The sequence below is a fragment of the Mauremys mutica genome, chromosome 7, assembly GCF_020497125.1.
Source record: "Mauremys mutica isolate MM-2020 ecotype Southern chromosome 7, ASM2049712v1, whole genome shotgun sequence".
NCBI lineage: Eukaryota > Metazoa > Chordata > Testudines > Geoemydidae > Mauremys > Mauremys mutica.
The window spans coordinates 99,869,053-99,885,426 of NC_059078.1; the positions used below are offsets into that span (position 1 = coordinate 99,869,053).

General features: G+C 42.3%; 1 long non-coding RNA gene across 1 annotated transcript in view; it reads left to right on the plus strand.

Annotated features, from left to right (window-relative positions):
- Positions 1-12,763: 12,763 nt before the first annotated feature.
- The window catches only part of LOC123374713, a 64,884-nt gene continuing 61,273 nt past the window's right edge, over positions 12,764-16,374 (plus strand). Inside the window, exon 1 of the long non-coding RNA XR_006581168.1 lies at positions 12,764-12,887. This is a non-coding gene — a long non-coding RNA (uncharacterized LOC123374713). The remainder of the gene's footprint in view (positions 12,888-16,374) is intronic.

The following is a 16,374-nucleotide window of genomic DNA, read 5'->3' on the forward strand; positions in this document are numbered from 1 at the left end:
GCATTGCATAAGCAGTTTGTTTCCTCTGCCATCTGTTTTTTTAACTTTGTACTGTCACTTATTCCAGTAGCCCATCTTTTCCAATATCTTGGTGCTGACAGAAGCTAGTTCTAGATGCTCTTTAATCATTCTATGTTATTGTTTAATTTATATCTAGTGGAAATGTGTTCCACAGGTTAATTATGCACTGTGCAAAGTTTAACTTTTTTTTTTAATTTGTCACCTTCCAGTGTCATTAAGTCAGTGGGGAAGTGCCTCTCTACTATTCAGTTGAAAACTTCGTTCGCATTTCATCCTTGCATAGGTTACAATGGATGGGTCTCCCAGAGCCACACTGGCTCACATGTTTGCAGCCAATCCATTTGGCTAGATGCAGGCAGAGGGATTAATATGATAATGGATACCTCTCTAAAAATTTTGCTTCCAAGAACTCTGTTTTGGATATATCCCATCTTGGAAATTGTCCACCTCACAAAAGTGTTTTCTCTAGGGTAGTGCTTGTACCCAAATAAGCCATATTGTTTATGGAAGAGCAGACTGCCTCCAGGGATAGAAATGTGGCAGACTTCGCTGACCTGCCAGGTAAAGAGCAGGTAATCTTTCAGTGAAGAGACTTCTGACAAATTTTGAATAGATTTGGTTGACACTTTACAAATCATTGATTAGTTCCCAGTGGAAAGAAACCAAGATGTCACTCTCCTTTCTGTTCCCTGTCCCCCTTCCTTCCCTTTCCAGTCCTTTACTTTTTGTTCTTTTGTCTTCCCTTAATTTTAGGGAAGGACGAGGGTGGGTGGGTGGGAATCAGTATCACTACCTTTTCCATACCATGACCCTCCCTATTACAATAGAAGACTTTCATGCTCTCCCACTCCTGTACTTTTGGTGAGGTGGGTATTTTCCCTCCATCCATAAAAAGGGAAGTTTATTACAGTGCCCTATGATCCACCTGGAGAGAACCCATTCTCTATCACGTTTCCTCTTACTCACCTCTCCTCTAAATTAAGGTAGTCCTAATCTTTTCAATGTCTTTCCATGGTTCTGAAGTTTTGTTCTTTTCCCATTTCTGCCATACCTGGCTTTTGGCTGGAACTGAGATGATCTGATGCTTTTGACCAACATTTCTAACCAGCTTTATCAGAACTTTTCGGGGGGGGTGGGGTGTTTGGTTTTTTTGTTTGTTTTAAAGTCTAGACTCAAAAGGCTCTTTGGTTGTTGCCCTTTTTAAAGTTTACTTACAGGATACTACGTTGTAGACTTCTCCATCTGGTTATTGCCGTTTAAGAGAAATTTATAGATATGCAGTCCTGAAGCTTTTCTTGTTCCATATTTCTTCATCTTCATTTTAGAGTATTTCCTTTTAAGGACAACTATGATGCTAATGAGCCATGCATCATGGTAATACTATAGGAAAAGTAGTAACTTTATTAACATGACAATATATACATATTAGCCCAATAATGCCTTTTAAATAACCTTAAAGCTCATTTTGAATGCAAATTGAATAAAACACCAATAAAATCTTCATAAAAGATGACAACGAGGACATAATTACTCTTAATTGATGTGAACATTTGAATTAGCTGCTTTTAACTAAATGTATATTTTGTTCTTACTAACTTTTCAATGTATGCTTCAATATGTCCTACAGAATTTTTGGTTACACACAATTATGAAACTGTCCCCTTCCAATTAATTCTAAATTGGTATTTACAGGCTTAAATACTCCATAGCCTATGAGTTCACATGTCTTCCTGCTTCAGGGTATAGAAATATTTACAGAATCTTTGGTTTAGGATTCATTAAATCATTTTATCAAGGCTAATTTGGTGGTTGATCATGGTTTTTTAAGCACGTGCTTCTCCTTGTGCTTGGATGTGTTCAGGCTTTGATCTGCATTTTGCCTCACAATAATGTGTGATCAGATCCTATAATTCATTACTAAATAGATGGTTGTGTGATAACCCTGAGGCACAGCCAAGGGCATACTGTAGTGCACTCCAGTTGATTAATACCTGACCAGTGAAAAGCACAAATACTTCTCTACTAACAACTATCTTTATTGTAAGTTGTGTGTGACCTTTTTGAAGGATTTTTATTTAAAGTAGTTCTGATCTTTAATTCTTACCATTGTCAATACAAGGGAATGATTTTAATGTAGTCAGCAATAAGTAGTAAATTCACTGGAATTTAAAAATAAAAAAATCACATTTTATTGTGTTTACTCGCTTGGCAGAGCCCTCAAAACGAACATATTATGCCCAGCACATCTGTTTTCTTATCACTGAATTTGAGATTGTGGAACCTCTTCTAGAAGGGATAGAACAACTCATTTTGGAGTCGGTGCTGGGCCTGTTCTGTGCAATGAGTGTCACACAGTGCCATGACTGTTCTTCCCTATAGGAGATCTACGAAATACCACCTCAACTCAGCCACCACAGATGGTTTTTTTTTTAATGGCTTGGAGGATCTAATTTGCTTTAAGGCAACTAAAGGGGGTCATTCAAATGTGTTCATAAAATAAGCAGAGCATGGACTAATGGATTCTCTTCTAGATTCACTTTTTTAAATATACCATGAATAGATTTTTTTTTCATACCTACTTTTTTGGTAAAACATATTTAATTATTCCACTCTAAATTCACTTTACACAGCTACGTTCCCTGGCTCTGTCTATCACATCTCTTAGAGCGATCAGATAGAGATCAATCCAAGTGAAGAGAATCTAATTCTCCATTGAGCAAGTTGGCTGCATAGACCTCTTCTGAGGCTGAGGGAAGGGAAAAGCTTGCCCTCAGCAGAGTGCCGCTGAGTCTGTAGGAAAGGAGGAGGAGGCTGTATCTCCACAAAGATAATGAATGGCCAGATCCAGTCCCTTTCGTGAAACCCAAGTAAATGGCAGTATGGCTTGGAGCATCCATGAGTTGCAATAGCTTCCAAGCCTGCTGCCTTTACCCCCCTGCATAATAGTTTCAGACAATAGTTTTGCATAACTGTAAGCCACCTTTGCCCCCACCCTGTCATCAACAGGCACTGCATGGTATTGCAGCGCTGAGCAACTCTGTATCGTGCTCAGCACAAAGATGTTGCAAAGCTCTTCTCTGTGGCATTTGAAGGGGTCAATCTCCTCTGCAGTGCTGCTGCTTTTCAGGACTTGCATATTCACTCAAAAGGACAAGATTTGGCCCTAAAATGCATCTGAGAGAGTTATAAGCAGCTGAAGAGGGAGACGAGAATGGAAGCTGCATCTCTGTCCTGTAGCCAGTGTTCCATGGCAGAGCATAGGTGCCAACTCCATGGGTGCTCCGGGGCTGGAGCACCTACAGGTGGGGGGAGAAATCAGTGGGTGCTCTGTACCCACCAGCAGCCGAGCTCCTCGCCTCTGCCTCCTCTCCTGAGCACCCAGCTTCTCTGCCTACCTCCCAGCACTTGCTACCACAGAATAGCTGTTTTGCAGTGTAACAAGCTCCGCGAGGGAGGGGGAGGAGCAGGAACACAGTGCACTCAGGGGAGGAGGTGGTGCTATGGCAGGGATTTGGGGAAGGGGTTGGAATGGGCCGGGAAAGGGCCACAGTTGGGGTAGGGACTTCGGGGAAGGGGTTAGAGAGGGGGTGGACTGGGAGCAAAGGGGGGTCAAGCACCCACTGGCAGCAGCAGAAGTCAGCACCTATATGGCAGAGAATTCTTACATATGGGACTAGATCTATCCTCAAAAGATGCCATGTGGCCTTCTCCTAGAGTGACCTCTGTATCTCTGATTCACTTTGTAATAGTCAAGTATTAAACAAATCACATCCTTTTAGGAGCAAACAGTGCTATGTTAATCATTCCAGGACGTTAAGACACTCATAGACTTCAGCATGTGATAAGAAAAATGTACCACCTAGCTGTCTCTTTAGAATACTTCTTGCAGGTTCAGGGATGACCCCAGAGTTTACAAAGTTTGGATGCATTTGAATTTAAAACATGTATAATTTCCCTTTTGCTAGATAAAAGAACCATTGGGTGTCCTATCGTACAGTAACATAAACCCACTCTAATGATAGAGACTATAATGTTTTATTCCATTCTGTTCTTTCATGTCAAGTGTGGGTCAGAGCCAGAGGTGGGGAAGATGTATATTACTCTTTGGAAGCCAGAAGTATTATCTGGTATTTTTTTCAGTGAGGCATCAGCAGTAACAAAGCTTGATTTGACAAATGGCAGGATGTTATGAATTGTTTGATTATGAAATCAGGCATCTCCCGGATATACAGTACATGCTTCTGAAATGCTAGGACAATACAACTATAAGTAATATTTACCTCTCTCTGAAATACTCAAGCCCATTATTCAGATACTTGAGTCACAAAGAGGCAAGCCATTAACCTTAAAAACACAAGCCCAACAAAACTGTCAGTGGGTACTAAAATATTCCCACTGATTCCTTTTGTAAGTACTTAAAAACTTGTATGAAAAAGTTTGAATTTAATCAAGCCTTCTTTCACCACCTTTAGAAGTATGATTCAGTTTTTTTTATGCCTCTTAAAAGTGTTCTAGATTGATTCTGCTTCAGAGTATAGAGCTACTAATTTCAGGGAATAAATATTTTACCTTTGGCTCCATAAATGGATTACTCATCTATTTAATTAGATATATTTTATTCTTTGAAATGTGTAGGTGCTCCATAAAATTCAGTCCATGTTGTTCAAAATCTTTAAGGATTAATTCTTCTTTTAGGAAATGGCAGATAAATGAAGAAAATAGCTGGTACTCGGACAGATGTCTCTGAGTTCGCTTATCATTTTAATAAAAAGAATCCTCTAGGTTCTTTTCATAATACCCATAGAGAGCAAAGGGTTACTGACTTAAGTTTCAAAACACGGCAATTTGCTGCTGAACATGCTGAGAAAATCACAGCTTTGAACATGAAAGATGTTATGGCAAGGCAAACGCTGCAACTTTCAGTAACATATAGTTTAAGTATGTAGCTAAATACTTTCACACTGCAGTTTTTATAATTTTTTTATGCTAGTACTAGTAATTCTGAATAGATAACTTTTATGCATCACTTGTATATCCATGTGGAGTATTAAATTACCTATTTATGAATTGTTGTCCTTCAGGAGAGTAAAAAGAGTTTGAATATCTGACAATCCCTGCTTATTTTTATACTGAGGTAGATCAAGTAGGTGGGATTTGAGTTGAAGGCTGAATCAGGGGTAAAGTTGAGGAGCTAAAAGCACATGCGCTGGTTTCATGAGATTACATCTCCAAATGGCAGAAATCAGCTGTCTTCTAAGACTTTTAGTCACTTCTGAAACAGAACTATATATAGGCCTCTCCTGTTTTGGGTCCAGTCCAGAACCAAACCATAAGGTCAGGTTCAGATCTGGAGAACTGAATTAATATAGCCCCTCCTACCCTGAAATTCAGTGGAGTTCATCAAGGGGCTTTTCTGATGAACTGCATATATTAAAATATGTCAGGCCAATAAAGAATTTGAGAATCATTTTCCTATCAAATACCACTGAATATTTTTACTAAATTAAGGCTCCTCCAGCAAAGTGCTGAGCATTCTAGCCTCAGTCCAGATACATACTTAATTTCTGTTTGCATTTCTAAAGTTGCACATGCTTTACTCAGTTGAGGCCAGAGCACTGAGCACCTGGCAGGATTGAATCTTTTAGTCATGATTTTTGACCATACCAGAGTTTTACTAGAGCCCCATCTCTCGTGTACCTAATGTAGTAATTATGGGCTTGTTTTCCCTCATGTTAGTCCCTGGGGGCAGGGGTGAATGGGGTGAAGTCGCACAGAGGAGGTGATATTAGCACAGCAGGAGGAGTTCTGCAGATGGAGGGAGAGCTGAAGGTGCCCTGAATCAGAGCATCTAGCAGGCTCTTCTTTCTTCCTGGCCTGTGCTTGCTAATACTGGGATTCAGATCAGATTCTCAGGAATGATGGTGGACAAGAACAGAGCATACCCTGAATGTCTGAACACTGAGCAGGGGCAGCTCCAGGAACCAGCGCTCCAAGCACGTGCCTGGGGCGGCAAGCCACTGGGGGCGCTTTGCCAGTTGCCGCTAGGGGGGCAGGCAGGGTGCCTTCAGCGGTGTGCCTGCGGAGAGTCCGCTGGTCCAGCGGCTTCGGGGGACCTCCCGCAGACATGCCTGCGGGAGGTCTGGCGAAGCCGCGGGACCAGCGGACCCTCCGTGCTTGGGGTGGCAAAATGTCTAGAGCCGCCCCTGAAACTGAGTTGCTAGATTGTCCCTTTAAAATGTCTTGACTGTCATATATGATATCCGCCAGCTCAAGAACAATGTAGCCCAAAGCCATCTACTTCAATGCTAAAGCTTTATGCTAGTGCTTCTATGCCATAGATAGGGATATTAGATTAGATAGCCAAAACATCACTCAGATCAAAGGAACATATGTTCAGCCCAATGTGCCACTTTTTCCCCCTACCTGCAGCCCTTACTGGAGTCTAATATAAGGATTATCACAACCTTTAAGGCTGTGAGAACTCCTGTGGGCCAAACAGGGCCATTATGAGGGAGAACAGTTGCTAGAATTAAAGGGCCTCTGGATAGGTTAGTCAAGAGCATAGCTAGCATGCACCCCAAAAGCCATGTGCTATAATTTGTGCCTGCGTAGATCCCATATATAGCACCATTGGGATTATTTCATCTACCATTTATCTAATTTATTCATTAGTCCGTTTAGCCTTTCTTATACATTAACTTAAAAATGATCATTTTACAAAAGGCTGCAATGGAAAAGTGCAGCTTTGTCTATATTTGATTCTTTTATAGACATTGGTCTAGAATGTACCTTGAGTATTTGACTGACTGCTTTTATAATTCTTTTGTTGACTTATCAACAAAAGGACCTAGGGGTTACGGTGGACGAAAAGCTGACTATGAGTCAACAGTGTGCCCTTGTTGCCAAGAAGGCTAATGGCATTTTGGGTTGTATAAGTAGGGGCATTTCCAGCAGATCGAGGGATGTGATCATTCCCCTCTATTCAGCACTGGTGAGGCCTCATCTGGAGTACTGTGTCCAGTTTTGGGCCCCACACTACAACAAGGATGTGGATAAATTGGAGAGAGTCCAGCGGAGGGCAGCAAAAATGATTAGGGGGCTGGAACACATGACTTATGAGGAGAGGCTGAGGGAACTGGGATTGTTTAGCCTGCAGAAGAGAAGAATGAGGGGGGATTTGATAGCTGCTTTCAACTACCTGAAAGGGGGTTCCAAAGAGGATGGATCTAGACTGTTCTCAGTGGTAGAAAATGACAGAACAAGGAGTAATGGTCTCAAGTTGCAGAGAGGGAGGTTTAGGTTGGATATTAGGAAAAACTTTTTCACTAGTAGGGTGGTGAAGAACTGGAATGGGTTACCTAGGGAGGTGGTGGAATCTCCTTCCTTAGAGGTTTTTAAGGTCAGGCTTGACAAAGCCCTGGCTGGGATGATTTAGTTGGGGTTGGTCCTGCTTTGAGCAGGGGGTTGGACTAGATGACCTCCTGAGGTCCCTTCCAACCCTGAGATTCTATGATTCTATGATCCAGTGCACCCTCTAGCTGGTATCTGTCAATGTTCTACCAGAGAAATTGACAATGAAATTCCCTTTGCTTTCCTGTCAGGCTTATAATTTAGCAATTTCAGTGGTCTGTCAAAAGTTGCATTCCCCTCCATGCACTTCCAGCCTCAATTACAAAGTACCTGCTTATTTGTAGGAATGTATTTGTATTTTAGTTTTAAAAATAAGAATGAAGTACTTGAATATTGTCACCACTACAGCATGATTTGAGGGAGGGGGAAGGATTGAATATAGCACTTGCATAACTAAGTCAAGTATATATTGAAATCAAACTTGATCCTTCAAAGACTCCTCACTTCCTTTTCATCATTTTCCATGTTACCATAACAATTTACTGGGGTCAAAAGTGGCATGGTGGCCAGTTTTCCCCCAAGCTGCAATCAGAAGTCACTGGTCTGGGATCATTTTAAAAACCATCTGAGGAACAAAAATGATAGAGGATTTTCTTTCAAGTTTGGGAATCTCCATGTGTTGGAAGGAAACCAAACTCTCCTGGTATAAAAGTAGAAGATGGTGAAAACTGGGTGATAAGGAACTTCTATACCTCAACTATAAATAAGTAAAATGATTTTTTTGACTCATTGCAGGATGTTTTCCTGTATCAGTTTGTTTGTAGCCAAGTTCAGCCCTCAGCAGATTACTGTCACTCAGGGCATGGGGAAAAGGCAGTATTCTACTCCTCCCCTCCCCCCCATTTAGAGTGCAGGTGGTGCATGCATTTAGTTTAAATAGAATGCTTTGTTATAACAGTCTAGACAGGCTATGATCAACAGACTGTGTATGGGAACAATTTGTATTTTTTTTTAACTTTTTTATTTGATTACAGGGATAATGACTTAAAAAAATCAACCTGACAATTTTGCATGATTAGAAAAGTGGTGTTCATGCAGATTTCTCTTCATGTTTCCAAATGGAATGGGATTCCTGTCACATGCTGCATACCATTTATCTCATAAGATTATTCAGTGCCTCTTACTTTCTGCCTCTAAATAATCTCAGATGCTTTATGCATGTAACTAGTCTGCTATTTTGACAGGGCCAGACATCTCAAAATCATGTATTAGCCATTTTTCCACACCACTGAACCTGTATAAAGGGCAAGATGTCTTGAAACTGAAGGGACAGAATGGGGAAAAAAATCAGATTGCATCAGGTATGATATTTACACACAAATGGATTCCTTAGAGTACACCTTTATGTTGACATAAACACTTCCATTTCTTGTACCCCTGGTGAATGACCATTTTACACTGAACCCTTCACTCTCATGTTATGTAATGTTTAAACGGATTGTTGGTGTTCTGGCTCTAGCTACACAGTCTTATTCTGAAATGTAGTAGTCGGTCATTCAGGTTGATCAACATTGGATGGCAGAGCTGGTTGAAAATTTTCTGTCATTTTAAATAGAAAATGGCATTTTGGATTAAACTAAAAATTTTGTAAAGTGTCTGCTTTCCTCAAACTTTAGAACTTGCTGTTAAACTAAAAAGTTTTTAGTTTATTCAGCTGTTTTCTCCTGGAAATTCTTGTTTGGTAGGGAGTTGTTTTTAACAAGGAAAACACCCATTTTCTGACTGGCTGCGTTTGATAAAAAGCCAGTGAAGAGAGTGGAATACTATGATGATGTGCTTGTGGTGGCCTGTGTTGCTGAGCAAGTAGATTGCAGTATTCTGAACCAATTGTAGGAACTAGTGTTCATCAAGGATAGGTCTTGAGACCAAGCTTATTTAATATTTTCATTAATGAATTTGGCACAAAGTGGGAACATGCTAATTAAATTTGCAGATGACACAACGTTGTATGATATTCTGGTCTCCCTCCATATTGGCAATGTCTCCCAAGAAAATTTGGATGACCTTGAAAACTGGAGTAATAGAAATGGGATGAAATTTAATAGTGCAAAGTCATGCACTTAGGGACTAATATTAAGAATTTTTGCTATAAGCTTGGGACTTACCAGCTGAAAGCAATGGAGGAGACAGACCTGAGTGTATTGGTTGATCACAGGATAGCTGAGCTGCCAATGTGATGTGGCTGTGGAAAAAGGCTAATAACAACCTGATGCATGCTAGGGTTCTATTTCTAGTAGAGATAGGGAAGTGTTATTAAAATTATACAAGGCACTCATCTGGAATACTGTGTGCAATTCTGGTCTCACATGTTTAAGAGAGATGAATTCAAACTGGAATGAGTGCAGAGAAGGGCTGCTAGGATGATCAGAGGAATGACAAACGTAAGGAGATTGGCTTGCTTATCTTTCCCCTCAGCCTTTGGTTTACATGAAGTGAGGGCACAAGAACAAATGGATACAAACTGGCCATCAACAAGTTTAGGCTTGAAATTCAATGAAGGCTTCTAACCATCAGAGGAGTGAAATTCTGGGACAGCCTTCCAAGGGAGCTATGGGGAAGAGAACCTAACTGACTTCAAGACTGAACTTAAGTTTTTATGGAGGGGATGGTAAGATGAGGTTGGCTACTATAGCATATGGCCTATTCATGACTGCTATTAGCAAATATCTCCAGCCATTGGAGACGGGACACTAGATGAGAGAGCTCTGAGTTACTCCAGAGAATTCTTTCGCAGATGTCTGTCTAGTGGGTCCCACACATGCTCAGGTCTACCTGATCACAATTATTTGTGGCCAGGGAGGAATTTTTCTCCTAGGTCAGATTGGTAGAGACCCTAGGGAGTTTGTCTTCCTCTTTAGCGTGAGGCATGGGTCACTTGCTGGTTTGAACTAGAGCAAATGGTGGATTCTCTGTAACTTAAAGCAAATCAGCCAGAGGTTTTGTGCCTACTGTAGGAGTGGCTGGATGAGGTTTGGTGACCTGTGATCTGCAAGAAGTCAAATTTAGATGATCATGATGGTCCCTTCTGGTCTTTAAAGTATGAGTCTAGTTCATCCACCTCCTTTCCACTTACATTAGACTTACTCTGCAGAGAACAATGAATTTTCTAGTTTCCTTTTAAATATTCTGGCTACTGATGACCACTACTTCCCTTTTTTCGAGAGTATTCCAATCTAATGGATCTCACTGCCAGGTGTTAACCATCTACAAACATTTGAAGGTTGTGATCATTCATGTTTGCTGTTGCTTAGCCAAGTTAAACATATTTAGTTTCTTCGGTCTTTCTTGTGCTCCAAATGCTCTAACATTTTAAATATTTTGCTGCTCTCCTCTGTGGAAATGAAAGGGAGGAGGGAGAATAGGTACAGACAAGGTAATGTTGTGTGACTGAAAGATGTTCAAAGAATTTATGAGAATATAAAGGGGGGGAAAAATGAAGAGAACAAAGTACAAGCAAAAGGCCTTTGTCAAAGCTGAAATGGAGTGGATAAGACATGAGTAGGAACTATGAATTGGCTTCCATGGCCCTGAACTTTCCTACTCCCACATCTCTTATGACTAACTCTGCCCATGTCAGCCATTGACTGAACTCTTGCTTTACTCCGCTAAATTTTCCCCACCAAAATTATTGGTATCTAACCTTTAGTTTCTATAGTCTCCCAAGGTTCCAGCTCTCCAGACTCTAGGAGGTGCAGAATGCTGCAACCCAATTCATCACAGGTGGTTATTCTCTTTGCTGAAGATTCTATGTGGTGGTCTCATTCATTCTGTGATCTACTTCAGAACTGCTCCCTTCATTTTATAAAGCTCTTCATTGACTTGCTTCAACCTCTTTTCATAAACCTTGTCTTTCTGCTCTCCTCTATTCTCCGTACACTCACCTACCCCTGCTATGTTCTCTGCCCCTCCCCAGAATCTTGCCAATGTTTGACAGGCTTCTCCTTTGTAGTGCCTGCTACCTAGAAAAGATTGCAGTGGAGATACAGGTAAAGTAACTTTCCATCTCCCTTCAAATTTTAGCTTAAATAGCTTTATCCCTTGGCTATAACTTTTTTTAATTTCTGTCCGCCTTATGACTGAATACTTTAATGTATTCACTGTGCAGTATCCTTCCTTCCTCTTTCTGTAGTTTGCGCCATATACTCTCTGCTGTTGAGACATTTTTGGATACAGTTTGGATGGACGATACTGTGCAAAATAAAGCTGTACTATAATATTGTACCTTCACCAAAGGGGTCTGGGATCAGTGCTACTCATTAATAAATGTACTTTGAGCATCTTTTTGAAGACTGCAGCTTACATCAAACTGGTTCTAAGTTACACCTGCTCTCCAGCTCAGGAACTTGATGCCTTTCTGACAGGTTGAAAAACGCATCAAAATTCTGGGGGTGGGGTGTCCCTCCCCCAAGACCATTGAACATGTTTAAAGGGTAGGGAGATTTGAAGCAGTAGAGTTGGATGGCAATGCCAACCTTTGAGAAATAAGTTACAGCAGTACAAGTCATTCTCATGGGTTATGTTAAATTACATGAATAATTAGAATGGTGCATTTGTAGCTAGCTAGGAGAATTTCAGCAGTGTTGCCAGCTTTTTAAACTAGCGCCCACAAGCAAGGATATTTTGCACCTTAGGCGAAACTTCCACCTTGCACCCCCCTCCCGTCGGAGCATCGCTTATTATAAACTTTCAAAAATGAATAGTGTATAATGTGGCATTGTTCATTAGATTTAATACACATTTCGCTTGAAAATTTATTAATTTCATTCTACATATTTAATGAAAATAAATGGCCTTGGGTCTCCTGCTCATGGCTAGAGTCCCTCCTGCCCCCGCACACCATGGATCTGGAAAGGGCTGTTTTGGGATCAGAGCACAGAGCTGGGAGTCAGGATCTGGCTTCTATTCTCCACCTTGGCACCAACTTACTGGATGACTTCAGGCAAGTTACTTCTCCGTTCTGGGCTTCAGCTCTCCCCGCCTCCCCCACCCCCACCCCAGCACTAAGGTGTGAATGGTTCCTTGCTCCTGGGCTGGAAAGTGCAATGCAGGCGGGAGGGGGTGTCTGAAGGCCTGTCTTCCCCACAGGTGTAAGGCGAGGACAGAGTTCCAGCCTCCATCATGACCATCCTGGTTGCTTTACTCTGCCCCACGCCAATCGCTGCTGAAGCCCCTTACTTAGAGAGCTCTGGCCCAGGGCAGAGGCATCAGTGTCATTCTGGGCCTGATTTTCAGAGATGCTGAGCACCTGTGGTTCCCCTGATGTCTGTGGGAACTCCAGGGTTCTCAGTACTTCTGGAACTCAGGGCAATTTATTTTGAATGCTGGGCCAGGACTGAGGCTGCAAAGGCAGGTCCATATACACCCCTCAATCCACAGCAGATCTCCCATCAATAATACAAGAAATCAGGAGAATGATGAGGAGCAGCTGGCCCAATGCTGGGAATGGCCTTAATGTGGTCAGTAAAACTTCTACCTAGTAAAGTTACTGGTGCATCTGCTGTCATTCAGTGGGAGAACAAAAATCTCTGGGGTGCTGCACCCTGCCCAGGGCTCAGCTGCACTTAACCTGAGTTGCTCGCACACCTGCAGTGGTTGTGCACCATGCAACTGCTCACCCATGTTACATGAAAATCTGGCTCTGATGGTGTCGTAATTAGACTTAAGTTACTGCTGCATTTCCTAGAGCTGTTCTAGGCTGGCTGCAGACTCAGACAGAACTGTGTTGCCTAGACACCCATCACCTTTGGAAGATTTTCTTTGTAGCCATAAGGGCTTGACAGCCACGATTCTTCACTGAAAACTTGCAGTGTGCTGCCCCTGAATCCCAGATTAATACCTTGTATGGGCAGGTGCAGAGCTCAGGGCTTGAAGGCCTCTGGTCTAATCGCCTGAGCCAGCGCAGAACTAGGAGCCTCAATCTCCTGTGTTCAAAGCAGGGCTCTGACAGTGACTCTCCAGGTGACCTTGGGCAAGTCAGGTCTCTGTTCTTTGCCTCAGTTTCCCCCCAAATGGGGCTCTATTTACCTGCTCCACAGGGCTGCAGGGAGGGATGGGGATGAAGCCTTAGAAGGTGGCACGTGCTGAGGACAGTTACACTTTAGCAGCTCTTTAACTCTGTATCCTCTGGCAGGGCCATGATCCACTCCTGCAGGTGGACCAGTGGCCATGGTCTCCTCTTCCTTTTTCCCCCCCCACCCCCCCTCCTGCCACTGCATTCTTGTCAATAGGACCAGCTGCAGGCTGGCTGATGTCACCTGCAGCCGGCAGCCTTTGGGCAGCAGCCACTGCTGCGGTAGGGGGTCTGGGACTGCCAGAGCTGGAGGAAGTGGGCTAGGGAGCGATGCAGCAGCTCGGGGAGGAGGTGGCTCCAGGCAGGCAGAGGGGGCAAGGCGGAGGGAGGCAGCGGGGCCTGCGGTTGCAGAGGATGCCTGCAGAGGTAGGTGCTAAAGCGGCTGCGAGCAGATCATCCCGCTCTCCCGCCCCTGCCGGAAGCAATAGTGTGTGTTTAAAAAAATTTGGGGCGTTTTGGCACCCCCAAATCTTGGCGCCCTAGGCGGCTGCCTAGTTCACCTAGTGGTTACACCAGCCATGCCCACAAGGGATCCACATTCATCATTTCACACAAGTTCAACCATCTAGTGTTGAGTAGACCCTCATACAGTTATCTTTTGGGTATGACATACAATCACAATATGATGGAATGTGGATCCCTTTCCTTTCCAATCTGAGGTGAGGGAATAATCACCAGTAGTCCTGTTCTTTCACTTTAATTTTCCCTGTAGGGAGGAGGTTGATGAAAGAGCTCCAGTTTTCACCTGAATATTTTCATTTGTCAACCATTTGAAATTGGAGCAAAGAACAAATCCCTCATGCCCTTTCCATGATAGAGAAATGTTCCAATCATGCATTACCTACAATTACAGCTAGCCCCAAACGTAGCATTTGAGTGATTTCCTTATGCAAGTTGCACATTTTTGTTTTGCTGCTTCAGTTTTGTTGTCTCGATAAATTTTATCTCTCGGCTGTATGATTAGTAATTTTGCTTTGAGTTTGTTTTCCTAGGGATGCTTTTTTTTAAGAGTGGTGTTTACTTGTTTTACTCAATCCAGTCTGAGTTTCATATTTCTTTGGCTTTTTAGTTATGATTCTCCTTTTACCTTCAGTTTGATCCACCCCTCCGTGCACACAGCCACTCTTTCATGCCTTCATTTGGAAAAACACATCCTCAGATAGTCAAATGGCAATAAAAATGACGACATCTCGGTTTGTCTGATTGTGCATGTACCCCCTGCAAGATGCTGATGATCTCCCATCAGCTTTCATTTAAACTTTTTTTTAATGTTTCTAAGGGGAAGGGAATTACCTCAAGAGATGAATGTACCAAGAGAATACTTCTAGGAACACTTTGCCTGAGTGATTAAGTAATGCACCAAAAGAGTAGTTTAAACTCATGGAGTGGGCTGGTGTGTCAATGCAACAGCACTACCCCCTTTCCCCCTCAAAAATGGAGCATTGCACCAGAGTTCACTTGGTCTGGAGTGGGCAGTCAGTTCCTCTTCTCAAGTCCCACTGACACGTGAGGATTTCCTCCTTATTCCTGGTGGGGTCTGCTGGCTCTGGTGCCCCGTGGAGTCTGGAAACCTCCTTAATTAATTCTCTGAGGAAGTTGGTAGGGAACTTGAGTCTGCTCAGTCCACTGGGGTATGGCTGAAGGCCCTTAAGCCAGCCAGGCAGAATCAGGACTCAGTGACTCCGGCTGTACCTTCATTAACCCGTTGATTGCTTGGCCTGCTTTGGATATCTATACTGGCCGTGACAAGCCCCTTTAAGAGTTTCTATTTTCAGACAAGTGATTAAGGTGGAGAAGGAGGATAAGCTGTATATTTGACAACCAAATAAATTCTACAGAAATAAAACCTGGATTATTTCATGGCTTACATCTACATTGCAGTAGGACCTGGATGTATTTTCAGAGGCTGAAACACTTGGGCCTAGGGGCCCAGCTGATATAAACTGGCACAGCTCCAGGTCCCAGGCAGTTCCCATAGCTATGGCTTCCATGGAGCTACATAATCTTACACGGGCTGCAGAGCCAGGCTGGCATCTTGTTTGCATTAGTTTCTTTTCCCATCCTCTGGCTTTTTATAAAACTAGATTTTTAAGATCACAAGATTGGCCAACTTGGAAACAAATTGTCTTGACAGGCTGGCTTTCCGTAACTTGTCTGTCTAGAAAATAATTACATCATTCTTGATGAGTTGTATAGAGTTGAGGATGAAGTGAAAAGCCCTTGTATTCTTTCTCCCCTCTGAAAAATAACTTTATAGATGTTAGAATCCATCTTCTTTCAAAGATGTAATGACATGTTTTCCTCTTATCTGTCCTTAAGACATTAAATCTTTTATATGAATTGGTTGACAGTTTTTGAAGGATAACCTTTTCAACATCATAAAATAAATGGAGGTAGTGAAGGATTTAGATGCTAAATGCTTTCCGTACACTAATAATTTCAGCACCGCTATCATTTTTTCTAAAATGGCAGTAGATTAAATCTTAGTCTTCCAACAAATTCCTTTTGAAAAGGCTCACCTTTAAAAGGTGATGCCACAAAACAGCTTTGAAATGTAATTGATATTTGAAATGTCCCATTGGCAAAGTCCACTCTTAATGATGCATTATGAATATTCTGTACATTCATTCTGGTGCTCTTCTTTAAGTATATTTACAAGGACATGATATAGTTTCTCACCCACGGTAAAACCTTGTGCTCTGGCAACTCTAGTGCTTTTGCTGTTTCTCCAGCCATCCATGTCAGCAGCATGTGGCCATGATGTGAAAGGAAATTGCTTCCAACCCCTCCAAAACTCCTTGCTTGGCTTGAATTAATCTTAATCTGAGATGTTAAGAACTGTACTGAATCTCATTGCTTGATCATCTTTGCTA